The sequence below is a fragment of the Sphaerodactylus townsendi genome, linkage group LG04 (genome assembly GCF_021028975.2).
Source record: "Sphaerodactylus townsendi isolate TG3544 linkage group LG04, MPM_Stown_v2.3, whole genome shotgun sequence".
Classification (NCBI taxonomy): domain Eukaryota; kingdom Metazoa; phylum Chordata; class Lepidosauria; order Squamata; family Sphaerodactylidae; genus Sphaerodactylus; species Sphaerodactylus townsendi.
Genome location: NC_059428.1, coordinates 93,278,226 through 93,297,687, shown reverse-complemented (window position 1 = coordinate 93,297,687; position 19,462 = coordinate 93,278,226). Strand labels below are relative to the sequence as shown.

Sequence of the window (19,462 nt, the reverse complement as noted above, 5' to 3'; positions counted from 1 at the left end):
CATCTGGCAACCCCACAACCCTATTCCCCTCTGAAAGTTGGGAAGGACTAGGACCCTTACTCCTTTCCTTTGCTGGGCTTTACTGTACCCCCTATTTGATTGGGATGCCACTGACTACGCTTATAATGTAAACAACATCAAAGGATGGTAGCCAATGCTTTTGCTGTTTTGGGAAATGAAGGAAGGGAAAACACACCAAAAGACGACTGTGGCCTTCCGTGCAGTTGTGTAGGAGTTAACTTAAGGCCCTGACACTAATTCACTGGGCAGACATAGAAATCAACTGGAGGCATCTCTCCATCTCCCTGTATTATTGCTTCATGTTCTAAGTCTGAATCCTGACACTCCAAATTGGTCCCAGGCCTAGGCGGTGCTCAAAGTAGTAAACTGCCAGTCCTCAATTTTAGGGACCCCCATGCTTCCCCATTAGTTTTTATTGCTCCTCCACCACCAGTGAGTGGCAGGGTCCCTCCAAAGCAAGAATCCTCTTTGGCTGCAGATTCCTGGAAGGAGGGAGTTGCAAACATGCCTCCGACTCGGCTCCTCTAACCTGGTGGGCTGGGCCAGCAATCTTGGGAAATGGAATGGTCGCTGCCGAATATTTGAGTGAGAGCAAACTTTGGCATCCCTGAATCCAAATCCAAATGTGAAGGGAGGAACCGAGATTCAAATAACCCAATATATATGATCCTGGTTCTACCCCAGGGTAATTGTTGTGTGTGGAAAACGCCTCAATCAGCAGGAATGTGACAATGTTTGATTTGGAAGATACAGGAGGCATTAAATATTAGCAGTGCAAACGCTTTAAAGTTGCTGAAATGTAAAAAAAAAAAAGTAATTAAACTGGCTGGTAGAGCCAGGAAGGTTAGTCATGACATTTGAAAGACAGATTCTGGCGTGAGCTTTCAGGAGCTGCAGTGAGGAAATCTCAGCTGTTCTACATCTCTTCTCCGGAATTTCTGATCTATTTAGTCAGTTACTACTGGATTCTGTAAGGCATTTTCATTTGATCTTTTAATTACTAGATCATTGCTATGTCTTTTACTTACTAGGCCATAATTACTGAACCTTATCTGTAATAAAAACCTTCCTGCCAAACTTAAGTTTCTTCTGCTGTTTTATTATTTTTATGGGTATGGTTTTGTCTTGGAATGCATTTGTTTAAATGGACTAATGTTTTAAGTATTTGTGCTTAATTTTTTCTTCAGAGGTGTTCTCTGGATGGACAGGTGGGCAGTGATTTCTAAAATGTGTGCAAGAGATGTAGGCATTGCACTTTGTGGGTTTTTAAAGCGCATTACTTTTACTGGACTGTGTTTGCAGAAAACACATAAACTATTTATTTTGCTGCACTGTCAAATGCATTGTAGCTTGCACTGAACAGTGTGTATAAATACATTATGATTACACCTGCATCAAATTTATACAAACATATAAAATATATGTATAAAATATACAAACATATAACATTAAGGGGCCAGTTTTGCAGATGGGTGAAAAGGAATATTTCATACCCTGAGATCACAGTAATGAATTCATGTACCATGTCAGGGATGTTGCAGACCATAGTGCAGAAACAGCATATGTACATTTTTCTGCCATATGGCAAATTTTGTTTTAGCGCAAATGTCTGAACTAGCTGAGGAAGTGATGATGAAATAAATGTAGTCTTGCTTCTCAGGGGGGAGTCAGGAACTTGCATTCTTTCCCCACGTGAATGAGAATGTAGGGATTACCTTGCTGCATCAAACCAGAGAACCATCTAGCAAAGTGAAGGGCTCTAACAGTGGACTCTGCAAAGTTCTCAGTTAAAGTTCTCAAATGAAGGGCATTCTGTGTGACAGATGCACTTCTAAAATCACAAAATGACTTTGCCACTGGCTAGAATCCTCAATTTTCAATCCATATCTGATCGTAAATAGTTCCTCTGAAATCCACCTGGCTTACTTCTAAGTAAGTATGTTGAGACTGAAATGTTCATTTGTTGAAATTTGGTTTCAGGTCAGCTAAATTTATATAGATGTTTTTCTCCCAAACTTTCTTCCTTTTCTGTGCCTGCCTTCTTTGATTGCTTTTGCTTTTCTCCAAAGATAATGTCATCTGTAAAAATTGAGGTTGCTGTGAAAGAGCACTGTGAGCTTGGAGAGTCACCTCTATGGGAGGAAAAGGAAAATTCCCTCCTCTTTGTGGATATAAAGGGCAAGAAGGTCTTCCGATGGAATTCTCTTACTAAAGAAGTACAAGCTGTTCCTTTGGGTAAGAGAACATTTTCAAAAAGCTCTACTGATTTTGCTTTTAGTCATATTAAAATATTTGCTTTAAATTAGGTGATCAGATGTAGTATCGTGTGCCTTTAGAAACTCTTCAGCAGGAAATAACTCCAGAGACTGTGATAACTTCTGGCGTTTTCCCCACGGCCAATACATCCTGGGATAAGGAAGTGAAACATCCCGGTTTGGCCATGACTTCCACATGGCTTCTGGGTATATGACATCATATTGACATCATATACTTCTGAGAGAAGTATATGATGTCAGTGCAAAAGAACCAAGAAAAAGCTAGATTTGTCCAAGATGGTGAAGAATGTATTAACAATAGACTTCAGGCCATTTGCCAAATGCTGCATATATATATACACATGCAAGCAAAGTATTTTATATTTTATTGATTTTACTATTTTATTGTGTTTATTTATTTATTAGTTATTGAATTCATTCATTACTCTTCCGTAAACATCCTAAATATTCCATCATGTTTCTTTTATGTAATACAAGATGGTTTATGTAAAAGTCTGTGGAGGTTTTCCTTCCAGACAAGGACCAGACCTAGATCTAACTATATACCATCTTTGTACAAAAGGTTCTCAAAACAGTTTGCAAGCACTCACTCTACGACTGGTTTTATGATACAACCTCTCATCCCCCAGATGATGAAGTGGGTTTGTAAGTCCCTTCATAAAATGTGGCCGGTTATATTATTGCCAAGGGAGACGGATTTGTTGCTCTGGACTGGAAAAACAAGTCTCTAACCCGCATTAATAATGTGGACTGGGATAAATCCAATACTCGAATCAACGATGGAAAGGTGGATCCTGCAGGAAGACTGTTTGCAGGTTGGTTGAATTACATTCTTAAGCAGCGTAAGTGTATTTAGGGGACTTTTGTGTACTTACTGCCTCCTACATGGCTGTTTGCTTTGAAATGGGGGTTTCCCGTGCTTATTTATTTAAACAGGTGTCCTCCTACTGTCCCCAACTGAGACAGTCCCCAACTTTTCTTTCTGTCCAACCTCCTTCTTGGGCGGGGCTGCCTCTTTTTTTTTAGCAGGGCTGTCTGTGGGCTAATTTTACTTTGCTAGACTATAAATCTCATGCCCATTTCAAGGAGCTATTGCACAAGCAATAAAACCAAAGCATTTAAATTTTAAAAAAGGAAGTCCTTTGAATCGCTCTAAAAAGCTGGCCCAAAAAGTGGGAGGAACAGTCATTTGATTGGGGGAGGGGAGGAGCAAGAAAGTCCAAAGAAAGTGAAACACATGCTGATTCCCTTCACTTGGAGGGGGACAATGGGGGGGGGGGTGTTGCTCTTTATCTAGTTTCAGAAACTGGAGATTCTCCAATCTGAGAGGACAGTGAGTTTGGAAGTGTAGGGGAAAGATGCATAACCAAAAAGTGGCATCTGGGGCATGCACCCTGGTTTGACTCACCCTGAACACATGCCTATGTCCAACTGTCCTTCTTATCTATTGAGGAGGAAGGGTGGATTCAGACCCCATGTAATTACAAGTGATTAGCAGCTTCAGACTTGACTACACTGACCCATCTGTTAGAAGTTAAGCAGGTCTATTCAGTGTGGCTTACTTCCAGGAATATTTATTAGGATTGTGCTGTCATTTCTGGATGTGATTGTGTCTTTTTAAAGGGGGGGGACCCCATCTTCCAGCCCTTTTTTTGTGCATGTTGTTAAATTTGTTGGGACAAAGTAATTATTGTCAGTCTTCCAATAATCAGATGTCTGTTTTCTCTGTGATAGTTTTCACAACGTAAAGTTAATTACTGGTTAACTCTTTTAAAACCCATTTATCTCCCAGGCATCTCTTTTTGAGAAGAACTGAAATATCATTGAAAATAAGAATTGTCACTTTTTTCATTTCTTTTTGTTGGCACCAGGTGTGCTTGATGGTATTTATAACAACATGTTTCTGTCATTCTGTATACTATTTCATTTTCACGAACAGATGTAAATGGAGAGCTTTGAATAAGTTCTGACGACACTACTGTAGGGGTTTTTTGGGGGGGGGGGGGGTTGGCAGTGAGGGATGGAGTAGGGATGTCTGGATGTCTTTCTTGGATCCTGAAAGTTCTGTGGGCCAAACTTGCATCTTGACATTCCCACTCTGTGAAGATTAAGGCTTGGATCTCTACCTGAGCTTTTCTGTGGGCATAAGGAACACAACTTCCTCCTTCTTCCCTTCCTCCTGCAGCCCAAAATGCTGGGTGTGTTTGTCAGCAGCAGAGGAGGTGATGCAAGATAATCACGCACCAAGGGCAGAAATTGTTTTCTCTACAAATAAACTTTAGCACATCAAGCCCAATTATTCATAGTTCCCTACAGAGTCATATTAAAGCCTGTCCTTTGTTAAAGAGGCCAGGTGCAACATTGTCATGCTATTATGCTTTGCTTACTAAATGTAAGATTTGTGGTTCTTCTAGGAACAATGGGTATTGAAATACGGCCGGCAGTGGTAGACAAGAAACAAGGTTCTTTCTACACCCTGTTCCCTGACCACTCTATAGTGAAACACTTTGACTGTGTGGACATCTCCAACGGTTTGGATTGGTCTCTGGATCACAGAACGTTCTTTTACATTGATAGTCTCTGTGGGCCGACTATGACCTGCCTACAGGAGACATCTGTACGGTTGCCTTTCTTTTTTTGAGATCTGCAAAATGTTCAACCATTTTTCTAACAAGGACCCTACCTGCTTTTATGAATGCTGCATTATAGTACTAGCAGATGAAGCACAGTTATTAAAACAAGTAGGCTGCTTTTAAATGGTTTTATCTGAATTTTAAAGACATAGGCACATTTATGATGTTAAAAAAGTAATAATCATTATTTAAGCATGCTTCTCTTTAAAAAAAATTTTTATTGTATCATTTGAATTTTACAGTTTATAGTAATTTCCTTCTCCATGTTACAGCATGGTAACGGGTTCAGAATATTTAAGCCAAAAAGCTTAAGCCGACAAAGGAATAAAATCAGATAAATATTTTGTCCGTAGCAGGCAGACAAGACAGCATCAGGGGAGCCACTTTAAAATGGCTGCTGTCTTTTACTTTTATAGGTTACATCAGAATAGCAGTAAAAAGAATACACCCCAAAGGTCATCATCATCAATCAATCATTTGAAAGGGTGGGGATGGGGCAAACTAGTGCCCTTATTGGAAGGTGTCTTAGACGTCTTATGAACTTTGGCCCAACCTCCCCTTATCAGTTATTGTTTTCTACCATCCTACTTTTCTAGACAAAGAGCCTAAACGTTTTAGCCCACGTTCTTGCTTTGTATCAGAAAAGAACGGACTCAAGGTGCCGGGCGAGGGCAGAAGACCTAGAAAACAACTTAGTTCATAATCATACATTCCCATGTAGAATTGAGAACAAAGGGTATTTCATCCAGGCTTTTTGCTGATCTGGCTAGTAACAAAAGCCAGAAAGCAAAAGGCCTACTTTGGTTCATCTTTAATTGATCATAATTAAAGCATAAAATCATAAAGGCAATGCAATTAGAGAAAATATCAGTATGGAAACGTAAAAGATTTTTCAATACTTGTTCTGCGCCTACATCCATACATTTTCAAACAATACTTTTTCTCCCTCCCCCCATTACTTCTTCTTCATAGTTTTGTCACACAAACAGCAGTAAGTTCATTCTCTGTAGCCTCTTCTCCCATATTTCTTCATTGACTCAAGCTTCTTTCATCCAGTCCACGTATATTAGCATGCTTCTCTTTTATCACAGGGAAGGGCATAAGAACATAAGAAAGAGCCTGCTGGATCTGACCAGAGTCCATCTAGTCCAGCACTCTGCTACTCGCAGTGGCCCACCAGGTGCCTTTGGGAGCTCACATGCAGGATGTGAACGCAATGGCCTTCTGCGGCTGCTGGTCCCAAGCACCTGGTATGCCAAGGCATTTGCAATCTCAGATCAAAGAGGATCAAGATTGGTAGCCATAGATCAACTTCTCCTCCATAAATCTGTCCAAGCCCTTTGTAAAGCTATCCAGGTTGTGGCCATCACCACCTCCTGTGGCAACATATTCCAAACACCAATCACACGTTGCGTGAAGTGTTTCCTTTTATTAGTCCTTACTCTTCCCCCCAGCATTTTCAATGTATGCCCCCTGGTTCTAGTATTGTGAGAAAGAGAGAAAAATTTCTCTCTGTCAACATTTTCTACCCCATGCATAATTTTATAGACTTCAATCATACATCTCAAACGTCTCCTCTCCAAACTAAAGAGTCCTCATAAGGAAGGTGCTCCAGTCCCTCAATTATCCTCGTTGCCCTTCTCTGCACTTTTTCTATCTCTTCTATATCCTTTTTGAGATGTGGCGACCAGAACTGAACACAGTTACTCCAAGTCGCGGTCGCTACTGCTTTATATAAGGGCATGACAATCCTTGCAGTTTTATTATCAACTCCTTTCCTAATGATCCCCAGCATAGAGTTTGCCTTTTTTCACAGCTGCCATGCATTGAGTTGACATTCCCATGGAACTATCAACTAAGACGCCTAAATCCCTTTCCTGGTCTGTGACTGATGGCACTGACCCCTGTAGCGATAATATGTGAAGTTTGGATTTTTTGCCCCTATGTGCATCACTTTACATTTTGCTACATTGAACTGCATTTTGCCATTTCTGGGCCCACTCACCTGAATTTATCAAGGTCCGCTTGGAGCTCTTAAAAAATCCTTTGTGGTTCTCACCACCCTACATAATTTGGTATCGATCTGCAAACTTGGCCACCAAGCTACCCACTACTTCAGGTCATTTTATGAATAAGTTAAAGAGCACTGGTCCCCAAAGCAGGATCCTTGGGGACACCACTCACTACATCTCAGCATCGTGAGAACTTCGAGTTTACACCCACCCTTTGTTTCCTGTTTCTCAACCAGTTTTTAATCCATAGGAGGACTTCCCCTCTCATTCCTTCATTGCTGAGTTTTCTCAACAGTCTCTGGTGAGGAACTTTGTCAAAAGCCTTTTGGAAATCCAAGTAGACAATGTCCACTGGTTCCCCCTTATCCACATGCCTGTTTACACCTTCAAAGAACTCTAGTAAGTTTGTAAGACAGGATTTGCCTCTGCAAAAGCCATGCTGACTCTTCCTCAGCAGGTCTTGCTTTTCTACATGTTTTATAATTTTATCTTTAATGATAGATTCTACTAATTTACCAGGAACAGATGTCAAACTGACTGGCCTGTAATTTCCCGGGTCCCCCCTAGATCCTTTCTTAAAGATTGGTGTGACATTGGCCATCTTCCAGTCTTTAGGGATGGAGGCTGATTTCAGGGATAAGTTGCATATTAAAGTGAGAAGATCAGCAATTTCATGCTTGAGCTCTTTAAGAACTCTTGGGTGAATGCAATCTGGGCCAGGGGATTTGGTAGCATTTAGTTTATCAATGGCTGGTGACTTAATTTAGGAATTGTGCTTGCTGTGCCACAGTTCAAAGGGGTGCCAGTTTCACATTGTGCTTCCGCACTGCTCCAGCTCCTTGGTCTGAGTCAATCTTTAGGTTGGGTGTGATCCCTCTCCCTTTCTCTATACAGTGTGGTAAACATGGTTGCCCAACACAATCCTTCTTTACTTTTCCAGCATGCTTGATTCAGGAAAGCCATTGACTTGTAAAGAAATTAAGATATGATTTATTCCCTAAAGTTTGTCACAGTATTTCTACAGGCAACCGCAGAAGAATATATAAGATGGAAAAAGAAGACCATTACCCAGATGGAATGAGTATCGATAGAGAAGGGAAACTCTGGGTTGCCTGTTACTATGCAGGACGAGTGATCCGTATAGATCCTGAAACAGGTAAGCAGTTGCAAAAAGAATAAGTAGCAAGGGAAATCTCCAGTAAGGAATGTAGAGGCAGTTGGCTCCTGTTCAGATCTATTTACTACCCTAGTGCTAAACACACAGGGTAAAATCCAGAGTGTAAAATTAATAGAGAGCATTTCCATTGATAAATCTGTGCACTGGCAATGGATATTTTGCTGGTTAGTTCCACAGATCGATTATATGCATCCTGTCAAAAACGTGGCAACGTTACTGCCATCTAAGATTCTGAAGGTGTTTCTGTGCTTGTGCAAAATTACACAGTGTGATTTCTCATGTGTACTTTATGGGTTCTTCCAGTGTGGCTGATTCAGACAGGTTACACATCAGATACAAAAGAACTGACTTTCCAAGTAGAAGTGCAAACAGGGGTGAGGGGGTTTTTTGTTGCTGATTTGGACTGATACATCTCAGCACAGTGGTTAAAGGGACTTCACATGTATTGAAGGGCACACCCCTAGTGGGGAAAATAAGTCCCCAAAGGACCTTTCTGGGTTGGAAAAATGGTGCCAGAAGAAAGCTGATTCCCCTTCTCCACCTACGCTAAAGTCCTTCTCTGAATCAGGATCTTGCACACTTGAAAAATAAGTTCCCCTCATACCTGATGTGAGACTAAGTCAAAGTTAGTTTTAGAGTGAACTTTGACATAACAAGAAAAATTGTATCATTTTGTTTGACCTGCTAGTGAAATAACCTGCTAGTGAAATTGTTTGACCTGCTAGTGAAATTGTTTGACCTGCTAGACCTTCCCTTGTGGCTGATCCAGAAACTAAAATTGGCCCAGAATGCAGCAGGGATGTCCATGTGGGAACATCTCCCTCATTCTGCACCGCTTGCACTGGCTCCCAATTTAATTCTGGATCACCTTAAAGGTGTTGGTACTCACCTTTAAGGCGCTCTGCAGCCTGGGGCCCTCATATTTGAAGCACCATATCTTCCCTTACATCCTGACTTGGCCTCTGTTCTCTGCAGAGGCCAATTTACTGGTGGCCCCTGGCCCCTCTATGATGCGGCTGGCTTCTACCCGGCCAGGGCATTTAGTTCCTTGGCTTCAGCCTGGTGGAATGCTCTACCTTCAATAAGAACATATAAGAACATAAGAACAAGCCAGCTGGATTCAGACCAAGAATCCATCTTAGTCCCAAAGCTCTCTTGCTACTAGCAGTGGCTCCACCAGGAATTGCCTTTTGGGAGCTCACATGTAGGATGTGAACTAATGGCCTTCTCGCGTGCTGTTGCTCCCGATCCTCCTGGTCTGTTAAGGGCATTTGCAATCTCAGATCAAAGAGGATCAAGATTAGCGGTAGCCAAGTGAATCGCACTTCTCCTCCATAAGAATCTGTCCAAGCCCCTTTTAAAGCTTCTTATCCAGGTTAGTGGCCATCACCACCTCCCCTGTGGCAGCATATTCCAGAAGCACCAATCACACGCGTTGCGTGAAGAAGTATTTCCTTTTCTTATTAGTCCTAATTCTTCCCCCAGCATTTTCTGCTAATGAATGCCCCTGGTTCTAGATATTGTGAGAAAGAGAGAAAAATTTCTCTCTGTCAACATTTTTTCTACCCCCATGCATAATTTAATTTTGTAGACTTCAATCATATCCCCCTCAGCGCCTCCTCTCCAAACTAAGAGAGTCCCAAACGCTGCAGCCTCTCTCCTCTCATAGGAAGGTGCTCCAGTCCCTCAATCATCCTTGTTGCCCTTCTCTGCACTTTTTCTATCTCCTCAATGTCCTTTTTGAGATGCGGCGACCAGAACTGGACACAGTACTCCAAGTGCGGTCGCACCACTGCTTTATATAAGGGCATGACAATCTTTGCAGTTTTATTCTCAATTCCTTTTCCTAATGATCCCCAGCATAGAGTTTGCCTTTTTCACAGCTGCCATGCATTGAGTTGACATTCCCATGGAACTATCAACTCAGACGCCTAAATCCCTTTCCTGGTCTGTAACTGATGGCACTGACCCCTGTAGCGTGTATGTGAAGTTTGGATTTTTTGCCCCTATGTGCATCACTTTACATTTTGCTATATTGAACTGCATTTGCCATTTCTGAGCCCACTCACCTAATTTATCAAGGTCCGGCTTAGATCACCATAACCAACTGTGGTTCTCACCACCCTACATAATTTGGTATCATCTGCAAACTTGGCCACCACGCTACCCACCTACTTCCAGGTCATTTTATGAATAGGTTAAAGAGCACTGGTCCCAAAGCGGATCCTTAGAGGACACCACTCCGTCTCCATTGTGAGAACTTCCATTTACACCCACCCTTTGTTTCCTGTTTTTCTCCAACCAGTTTTAATCCATAGGAGGACTTCCCTCTTATTCCTTCATTGCTGAGTTTCTCAACAGTCTCTGGTGAGGAACTTTGTCAAAAGCCTTTTGGAAATCCAAGTAGACAATGTGTCTGGTTCACTAATCCCACATGCCTGTTTACACCCTCAAAGAACTCTAGTAAGTTTGTAAGACAGGATTTGCCTCTGCAAAAGCCATGCTGACTCTTTCTCAGCAGGTCTTGCTTTTCTACATGTTTATAATTTTATCTTTTAATGATAGATTCACTAATTTACCAGGAACAGATGTCAAACTGACTGGCCTGTAATTTCCTCGGTCCCCTAGATCCTTTCTTAAAGATTGGTGTGACATTGGCCATCTTCCAGTCTTCAGGGATGGAGCCTGATTTCAGGGATAAGTTGCATATTAAAGTGAGAAGATCAGCAATTTCATGCTTGAGCTCTTTAAGAACTCTTGGGTGAATGCAATCTGGGCCAGGGGATTTGGTAACATTTAGAACATCAATGGCTGCCAGAACTTCTTCCTTGTCTATCACTATCTTCGCTAGTTCCTCGGATTCGGCCTCCTAAGAAGCTTGGTTCAGGTGCAGGAATGTTCCTCACCTCCTCTTGGGTGAAGACAGATGCAAAGAATTCATTCAGCTTCTCTGCAATCTCCCTGCCATCTTTTAGCACACCCTTTGTTCCTTTGTCATCTAACGGGCCTACCGCTTCCCTTGCTGGCTTCCTGCTTTTGATGTACTTGAAGAACTGTTTGTTGCTGGTCTTGATGTTCGCAGCCATGCGTTCCTCATAATCCTTTTTTGCCTCCCTTACAGCTAACTTGCTTCTCTTTTGCCACCATTTGTGTTCCCTCTCACATTCTTCATCAGCCAAACTGGACTTCCATTTTCTAAAAGACATTTTCTTTTTTCTGATAATTTCCTCAATGATCTGGGCCCTGTGGGATCTTGAACAATTCCTCAGGGCCTGCAAAACAGAGTTGTGCCACTGGGCCTTTGGGAGAGCCAGCCGCCGATAGTGCCATTCCCTATGCTGTTTGTGGGGACATAAGATGTTTTGACTGCCCTGATTTGGTTATTGATCGCAGTCTGACAGTTGATTTTAGGCTTTTATGCTGTATTTTAATTTTTGTGTTTTATGGTGTATTTTACTTGATGTTTTAGACTGTGCACCACCCAGAGCCCTTTGGGGGTGGATGGTATAACAAATTTAAATAACAAACAGATTTTTAAGTTAAGCCCTAAGATGAAAAATGTGTGTTTTAATAGGAAAACGGTTGCAGGTTGTGAAGTTGCCTAATAGTCTAATTACTTCCTGCTGTTTCGGTGGGCCTGATTATTCAGAATTGTACGTCACTTCTGCTTTCCAAGGACTGGATGAGGCTGCATGGTCACGGGAGCCGCAGGCTGGCAATGTTTTCAAGGTGATTTGGTCATTTTAGCCCATTTGAAAGGAAAGGGAACACTTGTCTAGGACGAAGTATATGATAAGTATTTTTTTTTTTACTTTTGTGAAATATGGTTGGTTTTCATTTTACAAAGTATGACTTGGATCCTGCACTGTGCAAATAGAGAGGCACTTGCACAAAACTTTCCAATCTCCCCGCTCCTGCTACAGCCTGATGTGACCCTGGAAACTCTGCCCTTGTGGGTTGGTGGACTTCCAGGAACCGTGTTAGGGCTCTGCCATGCAGGTGGGGAACTGGTGCAAATCACTCCAACTTCTTCCTCTGGTTGAAATGCCCTCCATGAGGCGAAGGCTTAAAATTTGTTTTTACATTGTAAGATTTGATAGCTAAAATTTTGCTTGTAACATTGGTTTTAACGAGAAACACTCATTTAAAAACTGCTATTACCTCTCTAACAAGGACAAAATTTCTAATGAAATTTTGCTGCAGCAGTCTATGTGAGGCAAAACAAAATACAGCAACTTGGATGCAGCAAACATTTAGCTTTGAACAAATAATTTCCAGTTAATTACCAAATACATGGATGACTGTGTGTTATCTTTCTTGCCCTTTTAAAAACAGATAACTGGACTTGGAGTGAAAGGACTCCCACCATGCTCATATGCCGGTTAACAAGCAACCTTTAAATAGAAGACCAGTATCAAGAACAGCGAAGAAAGAACGTTTAAAGTGTGTCAGACGCAGGGAAAGTAAAGCTAAATATCACACAAATATTTGAGATAGATTTTAATTTGCTAACATATAGGTTATGGCTTGTTCTGTTATTGAAATCATTTCTTTCCTAATAAAGTGTGGCTTGAGAACTGTGTGTTCAGAACTGATTTTTTCCTGATACTTGAAAACATAGCCGTAGCTGTTCTCTGGTAATTAGCTACATTTTGTGCAGTCCTAAGAGTTGCCTGAGGTGCTGTGGTTGACTGCCAGTGTAACTATGGGGCTGCTAGTCTGCTTGCTGAAGGAGTAGGTTAATGACTGGCCAGCAGGAAACCGTATGTACCTGGGTTTCTGACAGGGACGTAGGTATCGATTTTTTATGGGGGGATCGGGGGGGGGAGCCACACCCCCACCCACCCCTAGGGCATGGCCACCCCCCCGCCCCGCCCCTGGCCTAGCGCTTATAAAAGCAGCTCTCCGTGGCCAGGGATGGCAGACTCCCCTGCCTTTCCCTCCCCTGCCCCCCACCAGCTGGGCTCACAGCCGACAGCTGGCAGTTCCTTCTGTCCTCCCCTCTGGGCAGAGGCATAGAGGGAAAATGGAGCCCGGTGCAAAATCTGAGATTTGCGTCCCGCCCCCCCCCCCCGCCCCCTCGGGCATTTGCTGAGATGCTGGAATCGGCATCACTTTCAATGGTGTTTAAACTAGAGAGCCCAAATTCTCCTTTTAAATCCACCTTAAAGGGAGAATCTGGGGTCCCCAGTTAAACAAAATTGAAAGTGATGCTGTTTTGGGGTGGATTATCACCCACCATGAAACAGCATCACTTTCAATGTGGTGTAGTGGTTAAGAGCAGGTGGAAGTGGGGTTTGATTCCCTGCTCTGCCGATTGAGCTGTGGAGGCTTATCTGGGGAATTCAGATTAGCCTGTGCACTCCCACACACACCAGCTGGGTGACCTTGAGCCAGTTACAGCTTTTTGGCGCTCTCTCAGCCCCACCCACCTCACAGGGTGTTTGTTGTGAGTGGGGAAGGTCAAGGAGATTGTAAGCTCCTTTGAGTCTCCTGCAGGAGAGAAAGGGAGGATATAAATCCAAACTCTTCTTCTTCTTCTAAACTGAGGACCTCAGATTCTCCCTGTAAATCCATGCCGAAGGGGGTGGATTTAAAAGGAGAATCTGGGGAAATTTGGGGGGTGCCTGCTGTCAGGGGTGCAATTGTTAAGCTAGCAGCACCAAACGTTTAGGGTATCTTTAGGAGATTCTCCTAATTATACCACCCAGGTTTGGTGAAGTTAGGTTCAGGGGGTCCAAAGTTATGGACCCTCAACGATGTAGCCCCATCTCCTATTACCTCCCTATTGGAAACAATGGGGGATGGGGCACCCCCTTTGGGAGACCATTGCTTTGGACCCCCTGGACCAAACTTCACCAGACCTGGGTGGTATTTTTAGTATTTTTAGTAAGAGACTCTCCTGATGATACCTGCCAGGTTTGGTGAAGTTTGGTTCAGGGTGTCCAAAGTTATGGACCCTCAAAGGTGTAGCCTTCATCTTCTATTAGCTCCCATTGGAAACAATGGAGGATGGGAGCACCCCCTTTGGGAATCCATAACTTTGGACCCCCTGAACCAAACCTCACCAAACCGGGGTAGAATAATCAGGAGAGTCCCCCAAATAATCCCTGAAAGTTTGGTGCAGCTAGACTAAACAATGCGCCCCCTGCAGCCCAAAAAGCAAAACATACTAAAAATGTTTTAAAAACCCACAAACGGGTGGGCGGAGCTTTGGACATGAATGGGGGGGTTTGAACCCGAGGAAACCCCCCCCCCCTTACCCATGTCCTTGGTTTCTGAGGCTGTAACTGTGCTGTAGCATCCCAGGCAGGTGTTTTGTTGTGATAGGGCAGGCAGAACCAATCAGGGATTGACAAACCCGTGTGTGTGTGTGTGTGTGTGTGTGTGTGTGTGTGTGTGTGTGTGTGTGTGTGTGTGTGTGTGTGTGTCTGATCCTGGGCATGGCACAGATAAGAGGGAAGTGGTGTGACCAGGGATGGAGGTCTGTGTCTGCAGCACCCTCCCACCTTCTCAAATGAACTGAGTCCTGCCATTTGTCCCTGGGCCGATGACAGAGTTGGCAATGGCTCCAGCAATCCCTCTCCAGTTTATTCTGACCATGGCAATTAGGATCCTTGGTCAGGCAACCTTGGAACAGGGGCCTACATCTTGGTGCCACGATGGGTTTACCCAACAATGTGGGAATGCTCCAGTGTCTTCCAAGTAGCCCATGGGCTGAAGAATACCTGTAGGAAACGGCACCTGGGGCAAGTACGGATTACGAGCCCCCCCCCCCAATTGCACCTTTACCGCCTAATTGCACCCCCTAAACTGAAATGGGCCAGCAGGTGAGCAGGATGAGCAGGACGAGCAGTGGCAGCAAGCAGGAAAGTGGCAGCTGTGGGACAGTGGGCAATGAAATATGCCCCCCCACATGACCCAGGCAAATGGCACCTGGATCTCGAGCCTGTCACGTCCCCCTAGGTACACCATTGCCCATGGGAGGCCCACGTCATTTCAAGGAGGTCCAAGGAGCCCCTTCCCATATTCTACTGGCCCATTCCTATCCTTCATACAAGCCCATTCTGATAAGCAGGAAAGTGAGTGAGGCAGGGTGAGGAGTTAAGCTCCTGTCATGCAGGTGGACCCTCAAATTAGAGGTAAATTGTACTGAAGCCAGCATTGCCCCAACACGGAATATTGTAGCCCACTAGTTTTGATAGCTCCTAGTTTGGGAGGGCGAAATAAAAGCATAGGGCTCAACCCCAGGTGATTTTCCAATGACTGTTCAAATGTCCCAGCCACAAATCCGTGTGGGGATGGGGGATGGGTAGACAGTACTGGCATTGTGGTTGCATGGAAACTGTTATGTAGAAAACCTTCCCCCCCCCCCCCTATTTTTCAGCAAATAGAGAAGGGAAGAGTAGGTAGCCAGGCCACTCCTCTCAGAGAAACAGAATGGATATCTATTTTTGACTCCAGGGACCACATTCATGTCTTCCCTAGAACTGCCAGATATATTAGGGTGTGCAGTAATTATGTGGAGAACCATCCCCTGGTATTTCCCCAAAACATTAATCAAACACATGTACCTCACACTAACAAAGAGCTGAGGCAAAAAAAAACCCTTTATTGATCAGCAAAAGGGGAAGGGCTAAGGACTTTAGAGATTACCTGCTATGAGCTATGGAGAATCAGACTGTTCTTCTCTTGTGGTGGAAGACTGGCCCTGTGTCCAAGTGGGACTGAGCTGCAGATGGAGCAGCAGGCTGAGAACAACAGTCTATTTCAGAAGGCAGACTGGGACAGCAGCCAGGGCAGTGTGTGTGTGTGTATGTGTGTGGAGGTGAAGCTTCTGGCCTCAGCCAGATTTCACCTTCTTTGATCATCACTGCAAAAAAGCATAACAGACATTGTTACTAGATGGACCCATGGTGCATAGTGGAGACCTATTTTTAGTGTCTCTACCTACCTTGCCAGCCTTAGAGCTAGCTAGCTTTGCAGTGCCAAGATGGAAGCCATCCCTGCATTGGCTCAGTGATACCAGTAAGGACCAAAAATCTGTCTGGACAAGTCTCCTGCCAACATTAACTTGCAAATAGCCAGCCTCACCTTTTCCTAAAGAAATTAGGAAAAGGCAAAGCCTCCAGCCTGGGAAAAGCCAGTTGCACCTCTACTGTGGCACACCTGTCTCTGTGAAAGAAAGGGTATGTAGATATGTTGTTGAAAGCTTTCATGGCCGGATTCAACTGGTTCTGGTGGATTTTCTGGGCTGTGTGCAGGGGCGTACCTAGACAAACTGGCACCCGGGGACAAAACCTGAGTTTGGCGCCCCCCCCGCCCAGCATATGGGCGGCAACCCTCCCCCACCATGACCAAACAATGATTTTTTGTACCAGCTCACAAAACACCTCCCACTCCCATCAAAACATACATGGCTCTCTCCCCACCAACTCTTTTCCTAATTTCCTAATCACAACAACCCTATGAGGTAGGTTGTTAGCCTGACAAACAACTCCAAGCCAGTGCAAGTGGGTATTAAGCATGTAAATCTCTCACAAATCACCCCCAGCAAAACATTTACCAAACAAATGTCACATCATCTCTCACAAAACAGCTCCAGTAGAATCCATCCCCAGACAGCATCACTTTCAATGGTGTTTAAACTAGGGAGCTCAGATTCTTCTTTAAATCTACCTTAAAGGGAGAATCTGGGGTCCCCGGTTAAAACAAAATTGAAAGTGATGCTGTTTGGGGGTGGATCCCCCCCCCCCCGAAACAGCATCACTTTTGAGGGTTGGAGATTCAGATGAAACAAATACCAGATTCGGCCAGAATCTGGGCAAATTTGGGCACATTTGGACAAAAAGTGTCCAATTATGTCCTGCCCAAATATGAACAAATGCAAATACAAGGTATTTGGGCTTTTGGGGGGTATTGTTGGTGTTTTTTCGGCCTGCAAGGAGTGCATTTTCAAAGCTAGTAGCACCATGATTTCAGGGCATCATCCAGAGACTTTGCTCCATTGTAGCTAATGAGGAATTTCTGAGGCAGGCTGCACATTTTTCAAGATAGAGGTGCCAGACTTTCAAGGTGGCTCCAAGAGGCCTTGAGTAATAGCATCCAATCTTGGTGAGCTTTGCTTCTGGGCGGGGGGTGGGGGAGTTGAGAGAGTTCTGAGAGAGCTCAGCTCACAGGCTTTCATGTGCAGGAGCGGGGAAACAAAATAAGCCTTTTGGGGGCCCATAAAATTGAACCCCGCAGAAGCAAAGGTCTCCAAACCTGGATGCTATTACCAGGAGGCCCTCCTGGAGCTACCCTGAAAGTCTGGTGCCTCTATCTTCAAAAATGTGCAGCCTGCCTACACACTCAGAAATTCCCCATTGGCTACAATGGAGCAAAGTCACTGCAAAACAAAAAATATTGGACAAATTTCTTGGGGTGCCTGGAAGGGGTGTATTTTTAAAGCTAGTGACACCAAAATTTCAGGGTATCATCTGTTAACTATTCTTATGATGCCACCCAAGTTTGGTGAAGTTATGTTCAGGGGGACCAAAGTTATGGTCCCTCAAATGGGTAGCCCCCATCTCCTGTTAGCTCCCATTGAAAACAATGGGGATGGGGGCACCCCCTTTGGGGGTCCATAACTTTGCTGCCCCTGAACCAAACATCACCAAATTTGGGTGGTATCATCAGGGCAGTCTCTGAATGGTACCCTGAAATTTTGGTGCCACTAGCCTTAAAATAGCGCCCCCTGCAGGCCGGAACGTGAAAAAACACTTAAAAATTAAAAACACACCAACGAACCTGAAATGTTGGCGCCCCCCACGTGACCAAATGGAGGGGCGCCCGGGGACATAGGGTACCCCCTGTCCCTAGGCAGGAATGCCACTGGCTGTTTGGCCATGGTCTGGTGAATCTCGTTCCTAACGTTTCGCCTGCATCTGTGGCTGGCATCTTCAGAGCTGTATCACAGAGGGAGGTCTGTTACACACTGTCCAGAGAGAAGGTAATGTTTGGGGTATATATTGTCCATGTCCCAGGGTGGGGAACCAATCAGTAAGTGTTTGGGTGGAACTTGTTATGCAAAGATGTGGTTGATAGCATTGTATTGCGGGTGGGGATTATCAATCCAGGGAGTGATTCACATTTTCATGCCCTTCAGCAGCAGAAGTATCGGTGAATGCAAATCCTGTGTTTGGGTAAAGTTCATTGTTCATGAACTTAGCATGCCCCTGGGGTTTGCTTTTGGTGTTTTTAAGTACTGGTAGCCAAGCTTTGCTAATTTTCAAAGTCTCTTCTTTCCTGTTGAAATTGCCTTGGTGTTTGTGAATTTCAATGGCCTCCCTGTGCAGTCTGACAAAGTAACCTTCTGAATTGTCGAGAATTTCAGTGTTTTCAAATAAAATGTTATGTCCAGTTTTGTTTAAGATATGTTCTGCAACTGCAGATTTTTCAGGATGGTTAAGCTGACAGTGTCTTTCGTGCTCCTTAATATGAATGCTGCGTCTTGTGGTCCCTAGGTAGACCTTTCCACAGTTGCAGGGTATGCGATAGACTCCTGTAGAAGTGAGGGGGTCTCTCTTGTTCTTTGCTGAGTGTAGCATCTGCTATATTTTCCTGGTAGGTTTGAAGATGGTTTGTAGGTTATGTTTCTTCATCAGTTTCCCTATTTGATTAGTTATTCCCTTGAGGTATGGTAGAAATATTTTTCCTGTGGTGGGCTGTTTCTCCTCAGTCCTCTGGGTTTCTCTTGGTCTTAAAGCTCTTCTGATTTCTGTTGTGGAGTAGCCATTAGCCTGCACTTCCCAGTCTAGATGATTGATTTCATCAGGGAGGAGGTGAGGGTCACAAATTTGTTTTGCACAGTCTGTCAGAGTTTTGATTATGCCCCTTTTCTGTTGTGAATGGTGATTGGAGTTTTTATGTAGATACCGGTCTGTGTGTTGGTTTTCTGTATACTGTGTGGCCCAATTGGTGGTTGGGTCTGCGAAAGACCAAGACATCTAAAAAAGGCAGTTTTCCTTCTTTTTCAGTTTCCATGGTAAATTGGATGTTTGGGTGGATGCTGTTAAGGTGGTCCAGAAAATTCAGCAGTTCCTCCTCACCATGGCTCCAGATTGTAAAAGTGTCATCCACAAATCGAAACCAAGTTGCGGATTTCCTGAGTGCTGTTTCGAGGGCTTCTTTCTCAAAATGTTCCATGTAGAAATTGGCTATCACTGGGCTGAGGGGACTTCCCATGGCTACCCCATCGGTCTGCTCATAATAATCATTGTCCCATTGGAAGTAGCTGGTTGTTAGGCAGTGTTGAAATAAAGCTGTGATGTCATCTGGAAACATCTGGCCGATGAGTGCAAG

At 43.9% G+C, this 19,462-nt stretch overlaps 1 pseudogene; it reads left to right on the top strand.

The window, feature by feature from the left end:
• Positions 1–926: 926 nt before the first annotated feature.
• Positions 927–12,696, top strand: LOC125430704 (annotated as a pseudogene).
• Positions 12,697–19,462: the final 6,766 nt, after the last annotated feature.